General features: G+C 47.8%; 1 protein-coding gene across 9 annotated transcripts in view; it reads left to right on the forward strand.

The window, feature by feature from the left end:
* Window positions 1-18,453, forward strand: part of DAB2IP (DAB2 interacting protein) — a 421,910-nt gene that overhangs the window by 307,797 nt on the left and 95,660 nt on the right. Inside the window, exon 1 of one of the 9 annotated variants that reach the window (XM_075015749.1) lies at window positions 7,869-8,015. The exons of the other annotated variants lie outside the window; for them this stretch is intronic. The gene's annotated coding sequence lies outside the window, so the exon portion shown is untranslated. Of the gene's footprint in view, window positions 1-7,868; window positions 8,016-18,453 lie in introns of those variants that run through there. 9 annotated transcript variants of the gene reach the window in all.

Here is an 18,453-nt window from a genome sequence, read left to right on the forward strand (position 1 = left end):
CCAAACTTCGAAATGGCCACGCAAATGGCCATTTCGAAGTTCACTAATGAAGCGCTGAAATACATATTCAGCGCCTCATTAGCATGCGGGCGGCTGCGGCACTTCGAAATTGACGCGGCTCGTCCCGATGGGGGGTCCTTTTTGAAAGGACCCCGCCTAGAGCCTGCCTACTTCGAAGTCCCCTTATTCCCATCTGCTCGTAGGAATAAGGGGACTTCGAAGTAGGCGGGGTCCTTTCGAAAAGGAGCCCCATTGGGATGAGCCGCGTCAATTTCGAAGTGCCGCGGCCGCCTGCATGCTAATGGGGCACTGAATATGTAGTTCAGCGCTTCATTAGTAAACTTCGAAATGGCCATTTGCATGGTCATTTTGAAGTTGGGGCTAGTGTAGACACGGCCAGTGCTTGTAAAAATTCATTCTGCACGTGGCTGGAAAAGATGAAAGAGAGCATTGAAGATAATGTCACCTGTGTGATGGGACTTGCCTGAGATCATGTGGGGAGGCAGTGGTAACCCTCTGCCGTACTAAATCTAAATTCATCCCCTGCTCTAACTCCCTGTGTAATACTCCCACCACCACAGCACGTGCACGGGAAATCTTTGGGGAATTCCTGCACTGTTAGCTGCGTTGCTTGGCTGTTACTTTGTCCAGAGCACTCTCCTGTCCCCCTGACTCTGGGAACAGGGCTTTCATCCACTCCCATCTGTAACTCCTTGGCAAACTGCTGGAGGTTGAAGGACTTTGAGAAGCACCAGTCACAGCATTCGCAGGGATATGGTTTCCCACAAGGTGCTGCAGAAATGGCCTTCCCAGAGCTTAGCAGCTCAGTGTTAAGGTAGGCTTAGTTTTGACCATGAGCCTTGGCAGCTGCTGCTGGAGAATACTTGCCTGTGCACCAGATAAACTCCCTGTGGCAGCCTTCTGCTAGTAAGATGAAGGTTTGCTGTTGCTTTAAAGACCGACCTTGCCATTGAATGTACATGTGAGCTGCTGAATGTACACATGAGTAGACGAAGCAGCATGCGTGTGTCTGTCTGTCTGTCTGTCTGTCCATCTGGCTCTGATCCTGTTCTCTGTGTCCGGGGTGTGAGAGGCCAGTTTGGTGCCCTACCTCCCCCTCCACATAATTTGATTGACTTAGAAATCACAAAATTTAAACCTGGGACATTGGACTTTTACTCAGCAACAGTGTGCCCGAGAAAGGAAGAACTTCTGAGTTCTGACACTGATCCCTGCTCTTTCCACCTAGTAGTGAGGTTTTTACCCACCAGACCCTAATTTGGGCAGCAGGAAGTGTAGGTTTTAGTTCCACGTCTTCTCCAAACAGCAGGTGCTGGCAAATGCACAAAGCATTTCCGTACACAGGTTTTTTCTGTGTTTTCCTATGGGCTTTGTAAGGTGGAGCTTTTGTGGCTGCATTGTTTTTATTTGTTCCAGACTGAGCCTAAACCATTGTTTGCTATGGACTCACCCCACCTTTCAACTGCCCCTTCCTGTCCTGCTCATAAACATCTTCAGGCCATAGCCAGACCAGAACAGACTCAATATCTAAGGCACAGAGAACCAAAGACAGTAAGCAAGGAGGACAAATCAGAAAAAGATAATCAAGGTGAGCAAATCAGAGAGTTTGGGGGGGGGAAGGTCAATTCTCAATCTAATTCTTGACCTTCCCCCCACCCCTCTACTCTCTGATTTGCTCACCTTGATTATCTTTTTCTGATTTGTCCTCATTGCTTACTGTCTTTGGTTCTCTGTGTCTTAAATATTGAGTCTGTTCTGGTCTGGCTATGGTCTGAAGAAGTGGGTCTGTCCCACGAAAGCTCACCTAATAAACTATTTTGCTAGTCTTTAAAGTGCTACTTGACTGCTTTTTGTTTTGATAGTGTATAGACTAGCACGGCTTCCTCTCTGTTACTGCTCATAAACAGTGCTGGAGTAGCAAGTGAACATGACTTCAGGGCCGCAGTTTTGAGGGGTGTTTGTGTATTTTACCACTTGAAAGCCAGCCCCGCGAGGAGGGAAGCGTTGGGGATGTAATGGCACAGCTGCTGGCCCTGAAAGCTCTCGGGTTCAGTAAGAGAACCACAGTGTGGTGAGATTTCAACAGCGAACGTTACTGGATGTTCAGGATAATTAGTCAGGTTATTGTGGGCAAGCTTTGGCTGCCTGTGATCAGCTGATTCATCTGTGCATGGTTGTTCTACCCAGCATGCTGGGTACAAACATGTCATGCATCTTTCGCAGCACTTTTGAGGGACACTTGATTTTTCAAGGCTCTCCCTAATTTGTGAATTTGTGGTGGCAGCATGGAACCGAAAGTTGCCAGCAGGTCTGTTCTGTCTACACTGATCCAAAGAATCGAGTTGATTTCTCAGGCTGGCTTTCTGTCTTTCCTTTCGTGCATTTTTTTCTTAAAAATGACTCAACTAAGTCTTCACTAGGCAAATAGTGGAAGTCCTTGAGCTGTCCTGCAGCAGCAGCAACATGAGAACACCTGTGTCAGAGTCATGGGTTTATTTTGCCAACACTCCCAATCTCTAGTGTCCGAGGGGTGGCTAGTCTCCCTTCATGCATGTGCACCGCTCTTTGCCCCATTAACACTAATGGAGATTACCCATGCACATGGAGAGGGAGGAAAAAGTCCTAGATCTTAGTGCAACATCAACATGAATTTCCATCACCCAAGTTTCATCAATAATGGACTGTGGCTGTGCTTAAAGTGAAAGGACAAATGGGTGAGAGCGTTAGGACTGTTCAGAATACCCATGAATGAGCCACTGACTGTGAGCAGTAAAACTAAATGGGATGTTTCGGGGCCTACGTAGCCAGTCTGTAGGAGCCAGGAATGTTGTTTGCTGTCAAGTCACAAGACTCTCGTCTTTCGAAACAGTGGCTGCTGGGGGCAGGGCACTTTTCTAGCTCAACTAGGGATCTGATCTGGGCTACTGAGGTGGAGTATACCAAGAAGCACAAAGATGATAACAGTCTTGCCAAAGGCCATATAAGCCGTGTCTACACGTGCACGCTACTTCGAAGTAGCAGCACTAACTTCGACGTTAGGCGGCGAGACGAAGTCGCTAACCCCATGAGGGAATAGGAATAGCGCCCTGCTTCGACGTTCAACGTCGAAGTAGGGACCGTGTAGTCGTTGCGTGTCCCGCAACTTCAAAATAGCGGGGTCCGCCATGGTGACCATCAGCTGAGGGGTTGAGAGACGCTCTCTCTCGAGCCCCTGCGGGGCTCTGTGGTCACCGTGGGCAGCAGCCCTTAGCCCAGGGCTTCTGGCTGCTGCTGCGGCACCTGGGGATCCATGCTGCAGGCACAGGGTCTGCAACCAGTTGTCAGCTCTGTGTATTTTGTGTTGTTTAGTGCAACTGTGTCTGGGAGGGCCCCTTTAAGGGAGCGGCTTGCTGTTGAGTCCGCCCTGTGACCCTGTCTGCAGCTGTTCCTGGCACCCTTATTTCGATGTGTGCTACTTTGGCATGTAGGCATACCCTCGCAGCGCCTATTTCGATGTGGTGCCGCTCAACGTCAAAGTTGAACATCGACGTTGCCAGCCCTGGAGGACGTGTAGATGTTACTCATCGAAATAGCCTATTTCGATGTTGCTACATCGAAATAAGCTATTTCGATGTAGGCTTCACGTGTAGACGTAGCCATAGTGAGTCAGACCTGATAACGACTCCTGGGCTTCTCAAACTGCTCTTTGTAACGACAATGGTTAGTACACACATCATGGTTCTTAAATATTAGGCTGTCCTCCCAACACTTCTGCGAGGTAGGTGCCATTGGTGATATTCCCATGCGGCATACGGGAAGAATGAGGCAAAAATTAAGGCGCTTACCCAACGCACCAGAGGGTTTGAGACAGAATAACAGAGGTTGAACTTCTCTCATCCAGCACTCTCGGGACCTGACCAGTGCCGGGCAAGAGAATTTCCTGGATGTTGGGACGTTAATGTTGTTTAGCACAGAGGACTGCAACGTGCAGCTCCAGAGCTGCGTGCGGCTCTTGAAGGATTTCTTTGTGGCTCCTGAAGCTATAATTGCAACCCCCCTCCTGATTATTCTGGATAAACAGTGAACATCCTGCAGTAAACGTGTATCACATTTCAAATTGTGGTGTGTGCACTGCTCTTAAAATAGAGGTTGCAAAAAGCATGAGTTGACATTTTTATTAAGTACCGTCTCATAGTCACGTGCGTGGCGGCTCTCGAATTATTGATTTTTCTTTTTTTACTGAATTAAAAGAAAAAACGGCTCTTGCTATTTTGGTTGCCAGCCCCTCATCTAGCACATCACCAACCCTTCCACTGCTTACTGGGCTCTTAGAAGACATTTAGGGATAAAGAACAGCTAAATAACAGCACAGAACACAGAGAGCCAAGGGTGGAAACAAACTTTATGGGACCATGGGAAACTTGGTTACACCCATGATAAGTGTCACCTGCCTAACTAAAATCATGCTGGATTATGGATTTTGCCAAACGAGAGAGTTCCAGATTAGAGAGGTTCAATCTGTATAAGCTTTGGGGGCAGGGGCTGTCTCTCATCAGGTATTTGTCTGGTGTCTGCACAGTGGGGCCCAGTTTCAGTTGGTGCGGCTGCAATACACACACACAAGTTGGCCATGCTTTTTTCAGTAAATATCGCGTTCCTGGTCTAAAATTGCACCTGGACGCCCAGAGCCTAGGGAGGTTATTCTGAAATGGGTTGGGTTTATGAAAAGGAAATTTACCCTGGATGCCCCCGAAGTAGTACAAGAGCTTTATTTTGAATTGTTTTACCACCACTGTTTTCTGTGGGCATTTTCCATCTGTCTTCTGCTGGTTAGGGAGGAGATAATGAAACCAGAATCCCTGCTCTCCCCATCAGCCCTAATGATCAGCTGACAGAAGGGGCTTGTGCACAGACATCTGAGCCTTATGAGAATCCCCTTAAAGTCAAACTGCTGGGCCCCAGAGACCCTGTTAAACACACAACTGTGATGCATAGTAAATCTAGCTCTTAACTAGGTTTATTCCCTGATCACTTACCCTAGAGGCCCCTTAGCCTTCACACACTCAACCTGATATTAATTATAGGGCTGAGCTTATGAGGGTCAGGTCTCATGCTAGTCCTACTGAAATCGGATTCTGAAACCAAGTATATTATTTTAATAAGAGAGTTGAACCCTGATACAATAGTATGTCAGGTCCAGGAACAGACCTGAAACCCTGATACAATAGTATGCCAGGTCCAGGAACAGACCTGAAACCCTGATACAATAGTATGCCAGGTCCAGGGCTCTTAGGAACAGACCTGAAACTTTGCATATTTATGGCACCATTGTGCTAGAACATCATGGAAATGAGTGATCCCATTCTCTGGTATAACCTCTAAACAAAACAATGGCTGCAGCTGAGGGCAAATAAAGAAAAAATGACACAGAAAAAAAATGTAATTCCAGGTCTCGTGTTGTTGACTGGCCAGCGACAGGGCTGTGTGTGTGTGAGATAGAGAAACAGGTGCTCTGTGCTGCAGCTCTGCAGAAATATCTGTTACAGGCTGAAAAACATAGAGCTCTCCAGCTGCACATGACCTTGAGAGGTCATCTCGCCCATCCCTCTGTGCTGAGGCAGGACCAAGAGTCAATGTTGGTCCAACCTGTTCTTACAAACTTCCAGTGATGACAGGGAGTCTATAACCCAGTCCAGAACTTTATTACTCTGAGAATGGTTTTCCTAATAGAAAACTGAAATCTCCCTTTCTGCAGCTTACAGCAATTCCTTCTTGTTCTGCTGTTAGTGGGTGTGTGATTCCTTACCAGGGCGCTGCCATGGAGAAGGCATAGCTGCATCCTCACCAGACGTTCTTAGTTAAAAGGCACAGTCTCAATATTTTAGCAGATTGTTTGGCATTTTCTCTCATTCTGTCCTCGCAGACGGTTCTCTGTAGAGGGTGGCATTTCTGTGCAGTTCAAAGGAGTGTCCTGATTTATCCACCCAGGGCTGCCAGTTATATTTTGGTGCCTAAGCAGGTTGCATCCTTTTAAAGATGAGGTAATGCACATAATTTTAAGCAGGGAAAGGGGCAGGGTATCTTAGTTACTGTTACTGTGATGAGACTGGGCAGTGGCAACTGGCGTTACTCAGCTGTGGAAAGCCGTTAATGTGTTTTAAAGGAGAGGACGGCTGTGCCCATTAGCACCAATGTTCACAGAAGCTCAACTGGGTGGGGAGTCCATTTTTTCCCAGTTTCACAGCTGGGTTCTGGTACGAGGCCAGGACTGGCAGACATGAAATGGCTGCGAGGAATATTTAGCAATGTGACCATGCTAGTAAGTGTGTTCAGGCTCATTATTAAGAGAGAGACACAGATTCAGGATATATTTTATTATAGGAAAATAGGTACCCACCCCTTCCAGAACGAATACAAACAAATTAGGAGACTGCACCAATTTAAAAGAAAAATACAGGGATTACAGGTGTGAGAGGAGCATAGTAGAAATCAGAGTTTGGATTAACAGGAATCCCAATAAGCCTCCAGATTTGTGCCTTTGTTTTTGTGTTTTATGGTGGGGTTATCTTTCCTTTTTCCCATCTGGGATCAAAACAATGCAACGGTTTTCTCTGTTCACTTTGATTCACCACAGGGGAACTGAACGACCTGATCCCAGTTATTTCAGCCCAGTAAACAGCTCCCTGAGGCATTGACAAAGCACTCACAAACCCAGATAAGCATAAGTAGTTGAAAGAAACACAAATACTGGAGCCTGCTTCTGCTCCTGATTGTCGCTGCAGAGACCTTGAAATGAACTCCATTATACCTGGTAAAAGCAGGAGCTTAATAGCAAAGTAATCTAATGGGTAAAAGAGTGGGCTGTCAGCCAGAAGCCTTATTTCTGTTCCTGTATCTCTTTGTCTTTCTCCATGACTCGAGGCAATTCCCTTCTTTGTGCCTCAGTTTCACCATGCACAGAATAAGAAATCTCCCAGTGTGGCCACAGTGTTACAGGGAAAGGGACGCAACCTGAAAATCACGTCTGGTTTGGTTTCTTCGTGATTCCTGAGACCTGAAGTTTTCAGTTTGTTTGCCTTTGACAGCAGGTTGTGTCTAGTCAACTTCATGTCTCCCTCCCCGATGTGGCTTGGTGTGAGTCTTTTGCACAGCACCTGGCGGGAGAGGAATGTGGGTGTGAAACTGCTCCCATGTGGGGACTCCAGCTACTTGTGACTCCTGGGCTGTTAATGGACAGCTCTCCAGCTGGCAGCCGCCCTTTAGTAACACATTCCTATTGATTTATTGGTTATTTTCGAGCCATAGCCTGGTTGCGTCAGCTGCGCGTTCAGACTAGAAAAGGCATTCATGGTGCTCATAAGGCACCTTCAGGGCCTCAGACTGGCGTACAAAAGAAATGCCAAATGTACGTCTGGGTGCTTATTTCAAATCTAAGTATTGTCATTCTATGTAAACATCATGGGCCTGATTCGCATTCAGGAAACACTGTGAACTCCTTCAGAAACACCGGGGAGCTTGATGTCTCCCAGGAAGGCAGGATAAAGCCCAACGGAACAGGGGCTAGACAAGCCACTGTTCATTTCTCCAATGTAATCTCTGGATTTGAGCACATTGTACCTTTTTTTAAAATTTATTTTTTTAAGTTTGAAAAGCAGTATTTTAAAATTTCTGCTGCTGCGTGGAGGGGTTAAAAAGAGGCACTGTGCCTTTAAATGTGGACTAACAGCGCTGGGGCACTGTCCCTTTAAAAGCACATTACATAGAGTGAAAATATAGCCTTTGTTTAGCTAACGATGATTGTTCCCAGTGGACTGCACTGGAATGGTTTACAGAGCCCCAGAGGGGGACTAAGGCGTGGGGCCAACAGTCAGCTCACAGAGCATAGCTGTTCAGACCATACAAGGAGGAAAAGAGAGGAACGGGGTGATAGCTGCACTTCCTGCAATGGATTTGGGAGTTTACATTAAATAGTTCTTCCTGGTTCTGGAGAGTGGGTGAGCAGGGGTTGAATTATGGTAAGTTCTTCCATCTTACTACCGTGTCGGTGTACTTAATAACGCTGGTTGTGGGCACGCTCTTCTTTGTAACCCCGAGAAGAAACAGCAGCTCCTCCCTTCTTTCCATGCTTTTTTTTTTCTCCACTCTCTTTGATGTTCTTTAAATCTCTGCTTTTCCTTTCTCTGTTGATGTTTGCCCCCCAAAACTCAGGGCCTCTTGTCTCTCATTTAATGAAACATCCCCTTAATTAAATTTAGTTTAACAAATCCCAGGAGAGATTATCGCATGACAAAAAGCAATCTGATTTTATTATTATTATGGTGAAATAATGAAATCTGTGAATATTTGTCACTCCTCTTTCCTCCCCCGGACTATGTGTAATTCACAGGGTTAATAATTTTAAAATGAAAGGATATGTCAGATTTGCCACTTATGCTGAACTGATCCGATTAACATCCTATTCATGTTCTTTACTTCTAGTTTTTTTTTAGTTCCTGGAACTGTGTTATTCTGGGTTAGAATGTACAGTATGTAATTGCATAGAAATCTGCAAGAACCTGCATGCATTTGTCTGGTATGATGAGGGTATTTTAATTTCATAACTATCAGTGAGGATGGGAGACAACAAATAATAATACAAATGTTGTTGGGGAGTAGGAAAATTAAAGAGAAATAACAGATTGCCAGGAAAACATCTGTGAAGTAACAATTGGTTTGACAGCCCCATTGAGCCCATAGCCGAGCGGAAACAGGGCTGAACCTTCAAAACATCTCCAGCTTTCTAAATGTTCCTCATTCAGCAACATTGAGCTTCTTCAACTTGTGCCACAAACAATGGCAGTTGCTGTAAGTCAGGTCGGACAATACTGGATTTCCTGCTGAATTTGACTCATTTCTTTCTCTCTCTCTCTCTCTTTCTCTCTCACTCTGCCTTTTCTGGCCTGAAGTGTGTGTTAAATTATTTCCAGCCCTATCCATAAATCCTGGCTACGGAAGTGACTTGGACAGATTTTGGCAGGCTGGATTCTGGGAACAAGATTTCCCAAGCTCTGAACACATTCAGGCTCCAAAACCAGGGCTGAAATATTTGGAACAACTGTCAGAAACTAGGTCACTTGAACATCAAAAAAGGTGTCTAAAGAGTCCTGTCCTGTCCAGGGGATTTGAAACGGTGCATCTGGCAATTGTGGCCTGTCAGAATATTGACACGTGGCTTTGTAAGTCACATCCCCTTCCCATCCCTGTCAGTACCTCACTAGTTCAGCCAACAGCGAAAAAGAAAAAAAAATTCTCCAGAAAATTAGCAAATAACGTAAAGGTTGAAGGAGTCACTGTTCCCCGTTCAGAGGCTGGCTATACAAAATTGGCCCTCTTTGGCAAAGGATAAGTGCGGCAGATCTGGACAGTGGGAGAAGAGATTTTATGCCTGGCTGGACAGCAGTCAACAGGATGGGAAATGTAATGTATGAAAGTGGCGATGCATACTGGAAGTGCAAACAACTGCAGCTCTGGAGCAAAGTGATGAGGGCAGCAATGTTAAAGGCAAAGAATAATATGAAATAGTGATTCAGGAGAAGGATTGTGGAGCTGGGGGCTTCTGGATCAGGCCATCACGGTACAAAACACACAGGATATGTCCAGATCCACCCTGTGTAGAGCATAGTGTATATCTACCCACACAGCTGCATCCCTCCCATCCCAACCCCCAGCTGACTGAGCTCCCTCCTGGAGACTGGCAGGAATTGTTTTGCAGACACTTTGCAGAAGGGACACCCCGCCTGCGGGTTGTCGTCTGAGCAGCATGACGCTTTCTGGCCGAGGGGACTTCCAGAACCCGCTACCGGCAGCGCCAGTCGCCAGGATATGGAATTCCCCCCATTGTCACAATAGGTCCCCAGCAACGTCTGGGGTTAAACGGCACCCTCACAAGTTTGGCTAAGGAGCCAGGCCTGCTGTGCTCAGCCCCAGGCGGGTGCCAGAAATATGTGCCTTAGTTAAAGGGCGAGGAGCCCAGCTGCACTGGGACAGCATGTCGTGTTTCAGCTCCACGCGGACTGAGGTGCTGCGGCTGTGGAAGAGGAGGGTTTATCTGGGGAGAGTGAGGGCAGGGAGAGGAAGGGAGGGAGAGTTGGGCGTATTGCTCCACTTGTGGCCGGCTAAACTGTTCCGTTCCTCGGCGCACCCTCAGCCCTGCCCTTGGGAGCTGAGTGGGGTTTTCCCCCAGCAGGCGTCTTCCCTTCCTGCCCTCCTTTCCCCGCCAGAGCTAGCGGCCTCCCAGCAGAAGGGGTGGTGGGAGGTTCCGGAGCAGGCCATGGTGTGTAATGCAGGGCTGGGGGCTGCTGGCCTGCTGCCACCCATGGAACAACTACAGCCCAGCTGCAGCACTACAGCACCTTGCCGCCCCTCCCCCACCTCCAAAGGTGGTTCCCCACTCACAGTGACACTGTCCTGACTGGTAGGAATCAGCCCTGGGGGTCAGAGAGGAGTTCAGCTGGGTCAGACTCTGGCCAACAAGGTGAGGGTGAGACGGGGGCAAATGTGCTGGACTTCTGTGGTGTGGATTCTTGTCTGTCCGGAACTAGCGTGAGGCTGCCAACATGGTGGCATGCAGGTTCCCTGACAACCCCTGGGGAGAGGCAGCGTTCGGTCCCGCCTGCTTAGCTGCACAGTTGTTTTAAACTGCAACCGTTAACTGCGCAGTTTTGGGGCTGCCGTTACAGTGGGTTGTTCCCAACCTGAATGCTCAGGAGAGCGCCATGCTTACTGCAGCTGGGAAAGAGGTCCCAAGCAGGCTCCATCCTGCGGTGGATGCAGACTGCATGTCCAGTCACACAGGGTTAGTGTGGGTGCGGGGTACAAGATGTAACGGAGAGGAGGCTGCCTGTAGCACCATCCACGCCAGGACACTGGAGCCCTGGGTTCAGGAGAACAGTGGGTCTGAGGGGACTGATGGTACAGAGAGGCCAGAACCACTTTCAGGAAGCAGTTTTAGACTGTACCAGCATGAAATTAACTAAATCATCTAGGAGCTGTGGCAGGTTTTCCCACCACTGCCTGATTGACAAGATATTGGAGGTAACGATACAATATACACAGCAGCTGAGTAAAACCTCCTGCAACTGGGGAACCAGTGATCCCCATTCTCTAGCTGTACAACCCCACTTCCCTGGGAGTAGCTTAGATCCCTCAGTGATGGTAACTCTAGAGAACCCTGCAATAGCCAGTTAGGAAATGAAGATGTTTCTTAAGGGATGACAGAAGAATGTGGTGTCCCGAACCCTAGCTGAAGAAGAAATGGTTCCATTCAATGAGTGGATGACTTCCTTTCTTACAGGCACTGGGCACCTGCCACAGGATAAGTAGCTATGATGTGATTCATAAAAAGCTAATTTATAATTTGCCAGAATATAATCCTGTTTGATCAGTGTTACTCAGTTCTTATTTCTTTTAAAATTCAGTGCACTTAACTACTCTACTAGGGGTTATGAATGTTTAAAAATTGCTTTGTGCTCCCTAAAGTAATTTGACAAGTCTGACAGCTATTGATTAAAAACCTGAAATTATTCAGGCTGTAGGATGACTTCGGGGATTAGATAGAAATTTTTTTTTCTTTTCAAATGTGAAAGGAAAGAAGACGTTGGAAAGTAAATATGCTCTTGAATATTTTTGAAAAATCCATTATGAGTGTGAAATTAAGTTGAAATTAGATTCCTGGTGATGGGCTGCAGGAACTAACTGCTGGCTTTGCTATGTAGATGTCAGGGAGCAATCAACTAGCCCAGGTCCAGAAGTCTCAAATGCATCCTGCGAAGTGCTCCGTGATGAACAATCCATTCCAGGTCTCAATGAGAAGGGTTCCTGAGAGGAACTCATTGATGGTGCCTGGTGCCAGCCACTGGAGTAGATGCAGCCATCTGGCTGTCCCTGCCCTGAGACCAGCTGTACGGCTGCAGGACTGATTCCTGGCTCAGGGACTGAGAGGGAGGTGCAAGATGGGTTTGTGGCAGGCTGCTGTGGCAGACCCACATTGAATTAGATAAGCTTCAGAGCTGCCCTAATGTGTACCCCTAATATATTTGGTAGGTGGCCTCCATAGTCAGGGTATTAAACAACCTCAGCATACCCATTCCTTCCCCTGGCTCAGCCTGCACATCTGGATCCCTAGAAAACAGACCATGCACTGTCTTCTGTGCCAGGGAGGCCCTGTTTCTGGGCAGCCTCCCATGGGACCCATAAAACAGCTAGTTGGCCATTTGGTCTGGGCTCACCAGCACAGATCAGATTGGACTCTGACTGTGCCCTGCTTTTTGCTGTAGCTGGAGCGAGACCGGGACTGCGGTGGTCCTGAGCAATGAATGTATCCAGTCACCTCTGTCACCTGAACCAAGGGGAAGCCTCTTCCCAGCCTTACTACAAGGTGCTGCACTAAACTGGATCTTAGCCAGAGATCAGTCAGCAGATTTGACTGTCTCCTTGCAGAGTAAGACATCTCTAGTACCCCAGGAAGTATCTGCCTGACGTATCGGAGCTCTCCATTAGGACAGCCTGAAACCCAGCGACAGCTGCTCGGATTGTAGAGTTGAGCGTTGTTCAGAGGCTGCCTTCATTGAGATGCTGAGGTCCCTTCTCTCCCTGCGTGCAGAGAGGGGAAATAGCCCAGATCTGCCCGTTCTCTTTTGCAATCAAAGGGAGTTGGGCACTTCAGAAACTTTGAGAAGCTGGGCCAGAGATCCCTCTATATCTGACATTCTCCTGGGAGGCATTGAGAGTGTGTTCCCAGGTCTCGTGTCTCAGGAAAGTTTCCCATTGACAGAGTGGCTTGTTCTTAATATTGATTGGGGGAAAAAAAAAGCCCAGTGTTCATAAGCAGGAAAGAATCAAACCATGTGAGTACTGTCAGTTAGTGTGAGAGATCCGGTCAGTCTTGACAAGGTGTGACTGGCAAATGGGAAGAGTTTGCTAACAGCTGGCCCCTGGTGTTTAACTGTGTGATTAGTGGTTGCTGCGTTCTCACGGGCTGTATTTATTCTGGCTGGTTTACTGTTGCATTTTGGAATGTATTCTGTGCAGTATGCCTCCTGCTATATAGATAATACAATGGGAGCTGGTATTGATGGTCACAGCTTCTGTGGGTCCAAAATTGCTTTGTGAAAGTCATTTCCCTTTGGTGCTGCTGTATTTGCAATAATAAATATCCTGCGCTTCTTGAGAGCGTGCAATAGAGGGTGCTAAGCGCCCTTTACAAACATTGATTAATTTAGCCTCATGGCCTCTTGGAGTGGAAGGGGTATATTTTACTGATGAAGAAACTGAGGCACAAAGAACTGAAGTGGCTTGCTTTTGCACATGGTAGCAAGGCTAAGACTGTAACCAGATCATCTGACTCCTAACTCCCATGTCGTTAACTTTGCACGGAGGTGGAAAAAGTACGCAAAAATTTACTTGAGTAAAAGTGCAGCTGCTTTCACTTCTGGATGCTTGAGTACAATCAAGATATGAGGTGTGTATGCTTGTCTGTGCACGTGTGCACTTTTACTCAAGTTGTTTTCTAGAGGGACACCAGTGACTTGTACTGAAGTACTTCCCTCCCCGCCCCGGGCAGCTGTACTTTTACTTTTGGGGTACTTTTTCCACCTTTGTCTTTGCACTTCCAACTTCTGTGCGCCAGCTTCCCTGTGGGGAACCGGAAGTCCTGCCTAGAATTTCTTTGATGGTTTTGCAGGTCAGGAGGAAGTTGAGCCCTTTCAAGAGGGCCACTCTGCTGCAAGTCAGAATGCTGAGACTTATGCGTCAGTTGTGATCTGCTGGTCTGCCAGTGCCTTCCAGAAATGAATCCGCTCTTGCGAGATTGAGATTTTGCTGCTGTCGGGAGGGAGAGGGTGTGAGGGAGGTTGTGGCTGACATGGGATGTGGCAAAAGTGATGGTAAAGCCAGGCGGCAGGGTTCACCCAAGTCGGTTGACTCTGCACACATGAACGTCAATGGCAGAGAGGGAAAACTAAAGGCTTATGAAGAGTTGTCTGTGCTAACTACCTTATGGCCATTGCTTTTGCTACACATCAGCTGGTGAGTTCCCTCGAGATGACTAGAGCCACAGTTGACGGGAGGCACTTAGATGTAAATCCAGTGGACATTATTGTGTTTTTTAGGGACTGCACTGAACTGGCTGAGTTCCCACATCCCACTTGTTGGCCGCCAGCAGTCCTGACCCTGTGTGCCCTGTGCTGAACAGAAACCCCAGGATCAATGCACTGGGGTCTGGGTCCGCTCTGGTTGATTAGAACGGCCCTCAGGACGTTCCATGGAGCTCAGCGGTAATGTCATTGGACTGAGAACGATGTTCTAATACTGTGCACAGGGCTCTCCAGGGGGGGGGCAACCCCCCAATGCCCCAGGCACTGGGCCCAAGGCAACCTTTCTCCTGTGCTGTTGGCTCTGACCCACCCCACTATGTCCCTTACCTCCTCCCTTCAGCCAATGAGGCATGGGAGGTACCAGGGGATGAGGGTCAGTTGGCGAAGGCAGCAAAGTCGCCTCCGCTCCCCCCATCACTCACCACATGGGTGGCGGGAGGGGCAGTGGGCTGGGAGGGTGGCGTGGCACAGCGCCACAGGTGGTGTGAGGAGGGGAGACATGCCCCGCTGCCTCCACCGCCTAATTCTCAGCCCCAGGTAACCACCCCTAGGATGGTTGGGACAGTCACTGCGGGGACCCCAAGAAACGTGAGGCTTGGGGTGGCCACCCCAGTGTGTCCTGTGGATGGGACAGCTCTGACTGTGCAAGGCCCTTGGTTGCATGTCAACAGCAAAACAAGGCTTAAAAGGTAGTGACTGCAGAGAAAGACCACACAGCACTCCAGACCACCGGTCTGTCACTCCTGCCGCAAGCTCAGCTTGTGCGTCAGTTCTCTGCCTCCAGGGTGGAAGCTACAGACCCTGGGCGTTCCCCGAAAGTTGCCATCTCTGATTGAAGGAGATTTTTCTTTCTCGAGCTTGAATCAGTTCTGATCTCCAGAAGGAAGGAGTTAAGTTATGAAAATGTAGCAAAACTGAAGAGCAATCCTCCTTTTCCGACCCGCTCACGTATGAAGTAGGACCTGATGAGGCAGCTTGACGATCTGCCTCGAACGGATTCTTCTCTTTGAATTCTCCTCTTTGCTGCTGCAGGGGCAGGAACATCCTTTGTAAGGAGGACCTTTCCCCCTCTTCTCCAGATGGTGAGAGTGTAGAATGTGGAAGGCTTTGCTAATGTTGTCCTGGTATCTCAGGGTGAGGTGGTGAGCACGAGAAGGAGCCAGCACCTCTGTGTTTAATGGAAAGTCCTGCAAGCCTGCGAAGAGTGTGTTTTTAATGGATTCGTCCATCAGCAGGACTTCCTGAGGTGTTTAAAGTGGCAGCGGCATGCCAGGGTTGGCATTGTGCACAGACTGAGGCTGTGTTTGGAGCGTTAGCCTGGTGCTGTCCAGGCTGCCAGAGTCTGTGTGTGGCCATGACAGACTCCTGGTAGAAGGGGGCTCTTTGTGTCACTCTGCAGCATCTCCTGTGGCTGTCTGCCAAACCAAAATCCCACCCTGGCCTGCTCAGCTAGAAGCTGGGTGGCCGCATCTCAAGTGAGAATCAGATGAATGTTGTGTAAAAAATCTCTTATACTCCGTGAGGAAGCTGTTGAGAGGCACTGCGACAGTGGTAGGTTGGCCCTTCCATGTTCTTCCAATGCTGTAGCAAAGCCAGAGCCATTCTGAGCAGAACTGTTAGTTAGCAGAACTGCCCCTGGGCAAACTTGAACCTGGGACCTCTGCAGCCTGGTGCAGGAGCCTCTACCGTTTGAGGTAAAAGCCACCTGGCTCTCAGCTAAGGCTGTAGAGGAGACTCAGGACGTGTTTACATCATGCCTGTAGAGACACACAAAATCAGACTATCTGGGGCTGGCAGTTGACCCCTGTACCTCTCAGTATTGCAAGAGGTAAGGGACCTCCCTGCATGCCAGGTAAGTCAGTTGCAGATACGTTGGTTCTAGCTACACAATCACCATATCTAGAAGTCGGTATTTGCAATCCACTTACATGCCCAGTGTAAATGAAGCCTCGTTCTGTCTCCCTGTAAATGGTCTAGGTGCCACTACAAGGGACAGTGAACCACACCCAATAGGTGTGTGGGTTATGTTAGCGTATATGCATGATGTGCCGTAGAGTTTGTACTGGTGCATTCTGGGGCACCAGAAGCACCTAATCCATGAGGACCAGCCCTGCCGCTGGGAGCAACCCCTCCAAAGGCAAACTAGTGCATGTGTCAGCAGGTCAGCCTCAGAGTTCATAACTTCCCATCACAACAGGGAGCCTGGACCTGCAGCAAAGACCGTATTCCAGGCTCTGAAACTAGCCCGTACTACCAATATCTATAAAATACACAAGGCAGCATCATTCATGCTATGCAAGAGCTAAAGCATCATTTACTACAGCATTTCTGTCTGGTGTCAGCCAGGCCATTAATATACATCTCAAAGACAAGGCTGTCAGCCTTGTCTTATAGGCTCACCTGAAGCAGGGGGAGCCTGTACTCTGGCCTTGAGGGCCTGCGGAGAAATGCACCTCCTGGGCAGGGTGCTGGAGCCGCCCCAGGTCTCGCTAGCAGTCAGTGCTGGTGATCTAATTGATTTGTTTCACAAGGAGCTGTACAAATCCACTGCTAGCAATTGGTTTGCTGCTGCTGGCCAATTGAATCTGCTCATTTCCTGGAAACTCACCCAACCGCTACTTTCCTAATTGGATTGTTGCTGTTAGCATTCTTGTGCAGCCCTGGCGTGGCATCCCGACAAACGCATTTGGATTCTGATGGGGCATTGAGATTACTTCTGTGTGTGGGTCTAGAAAAACGTGTCAGAAGTGGTTCTGTTGATCTCTTAATTCAGATTTAGTCAGGAGGTTTTCAACGACTGGGTGGGGTAGAAATGGATAGCACTGGATAGGAGGGGAATATAAAAACCAGTCTGCTGTCCTTTGTTGGACTGGTTTTACATTTCTTCTGGTTCAAAGCGTGTTTGGCAATCGCAGATCCGCACAAACGATGATCATTACTCTACAGTTGTGGAATGATCATTGTCTATTTAATCTCTCTCTCAGTATAATTATGGGGCTCTGCTTTCAGTTCTGCTGTAAGCGTATAGCTTTCTCCTAACACTTGAGTTGTGCAGGATTTTACCATTTCCCTCTGATGAAAGCACAGACCTCGTCCTTTGGTGAAGAGAGGTCTGAGCAGCAAGTTTAGATGATGCTGCTGTTCCTCGTGGACAGTAAGTAACAGTCTTCCCAAACCATTGTCAGTGTTTCATTTGTTTAAGGCAAGTACTTTCTGGTTGACAATCATACTCAAAGATTTCTAATGTGTGACAAAATAAACATCTTGTGGAGTTCTTTAAAGGGACAGTAGCTAGATGGATAGGGCCATGGTTTTCTTGACTTACACCCTTGTACTCGGAGTGGAGCATAGGTCATCTACAAGTCTCCTCTACTGCACTCTGTCTTGAGACAAAACTTGTAGGTGACTCCAGGAGTAGCCCAGTTGTTGTCCTTCAGTCTCAGTAGACCTTCTGTACATTGTCCGAGGTTTTACCTTCCTTTAAAAGTTTATTTACATTTAGTTCTCTTGATCCCTTTAAAAATTTCCCTGCAAGGCGAGCTGGATGACTAGCAGGCTTCAAATCAAAAGAAACAATTCGGGTTGAGCCATAAAACAAAATTCTTTAGTGACTGGCAGAGTCAGGAAAACATCATTTGAGATTGAACAAAGTGTTTTGTTTCTCTTTTGACCATTTTAAAACGTGCTTGAAATTGTGAACAATAAAAACTAAAGGCAATTTTGGAATGAAAAGGACTCTCAGACTGAAAAGCTGCTCTGAAAGTGATGCAGTGAAACATTTTGGTTTGAATTTGTAAAACGTTATGGTGTCCTTGAATTTGCATTTTTATCCGGAAAAAAAGTTTTAGCTGACTAATTTAGGAGGCAGTACAGCTTGCAGTGGCATTTCTGCTGTGCAATGCACTGTTGCTGTAAGGTGCTGTAACATTTTCCAATGTGTGTTTGGAGGGGAGAGCACTTACAGCCTTCTGCTGTAATGGGCCCAGACACTCCAGTTTACATGAGTACGTTTGTAGTAATCGGGCCATTCCTGAAGTGTGTGTATTCTTTTAACACTGCACCCTGCGGAGTTCTGGCTGTAGACTGTGACAGGTGCTTGCAGTGCTCCACCCTCTGATCCTTGTAAGCTGGCAGCTTGTTGAAACTGTGGAGACTTTGAATCAGGTGCTGGGAGAATTGGCACCCATGTAAATTTCAAATCGAATCCGAGCTGGAATCAGGCAGGTGGAGCTGAGCCACAAGGGACTAGAGAGAGCAATGTTCTTGGCTTGCTTGTTAGGCAAGACACACCCAGCTAGGTCACATATTTGTCCTCGCAGCC

Source organism: Carettochelys insculpta, chromosome 21 (genome assembly GCF_033958435.1).
Source record: "Carettochelys insculpta isolate YL-2023 chromosome 21, ASM3395843v1, whole genome shotgun sequence".
Classification (NCBI taxonomy): Eukaryota; Metazoa; Chordata; order Testudines; family Carettochelyidae; genus Carettochelys; species Carettochelys insculpta.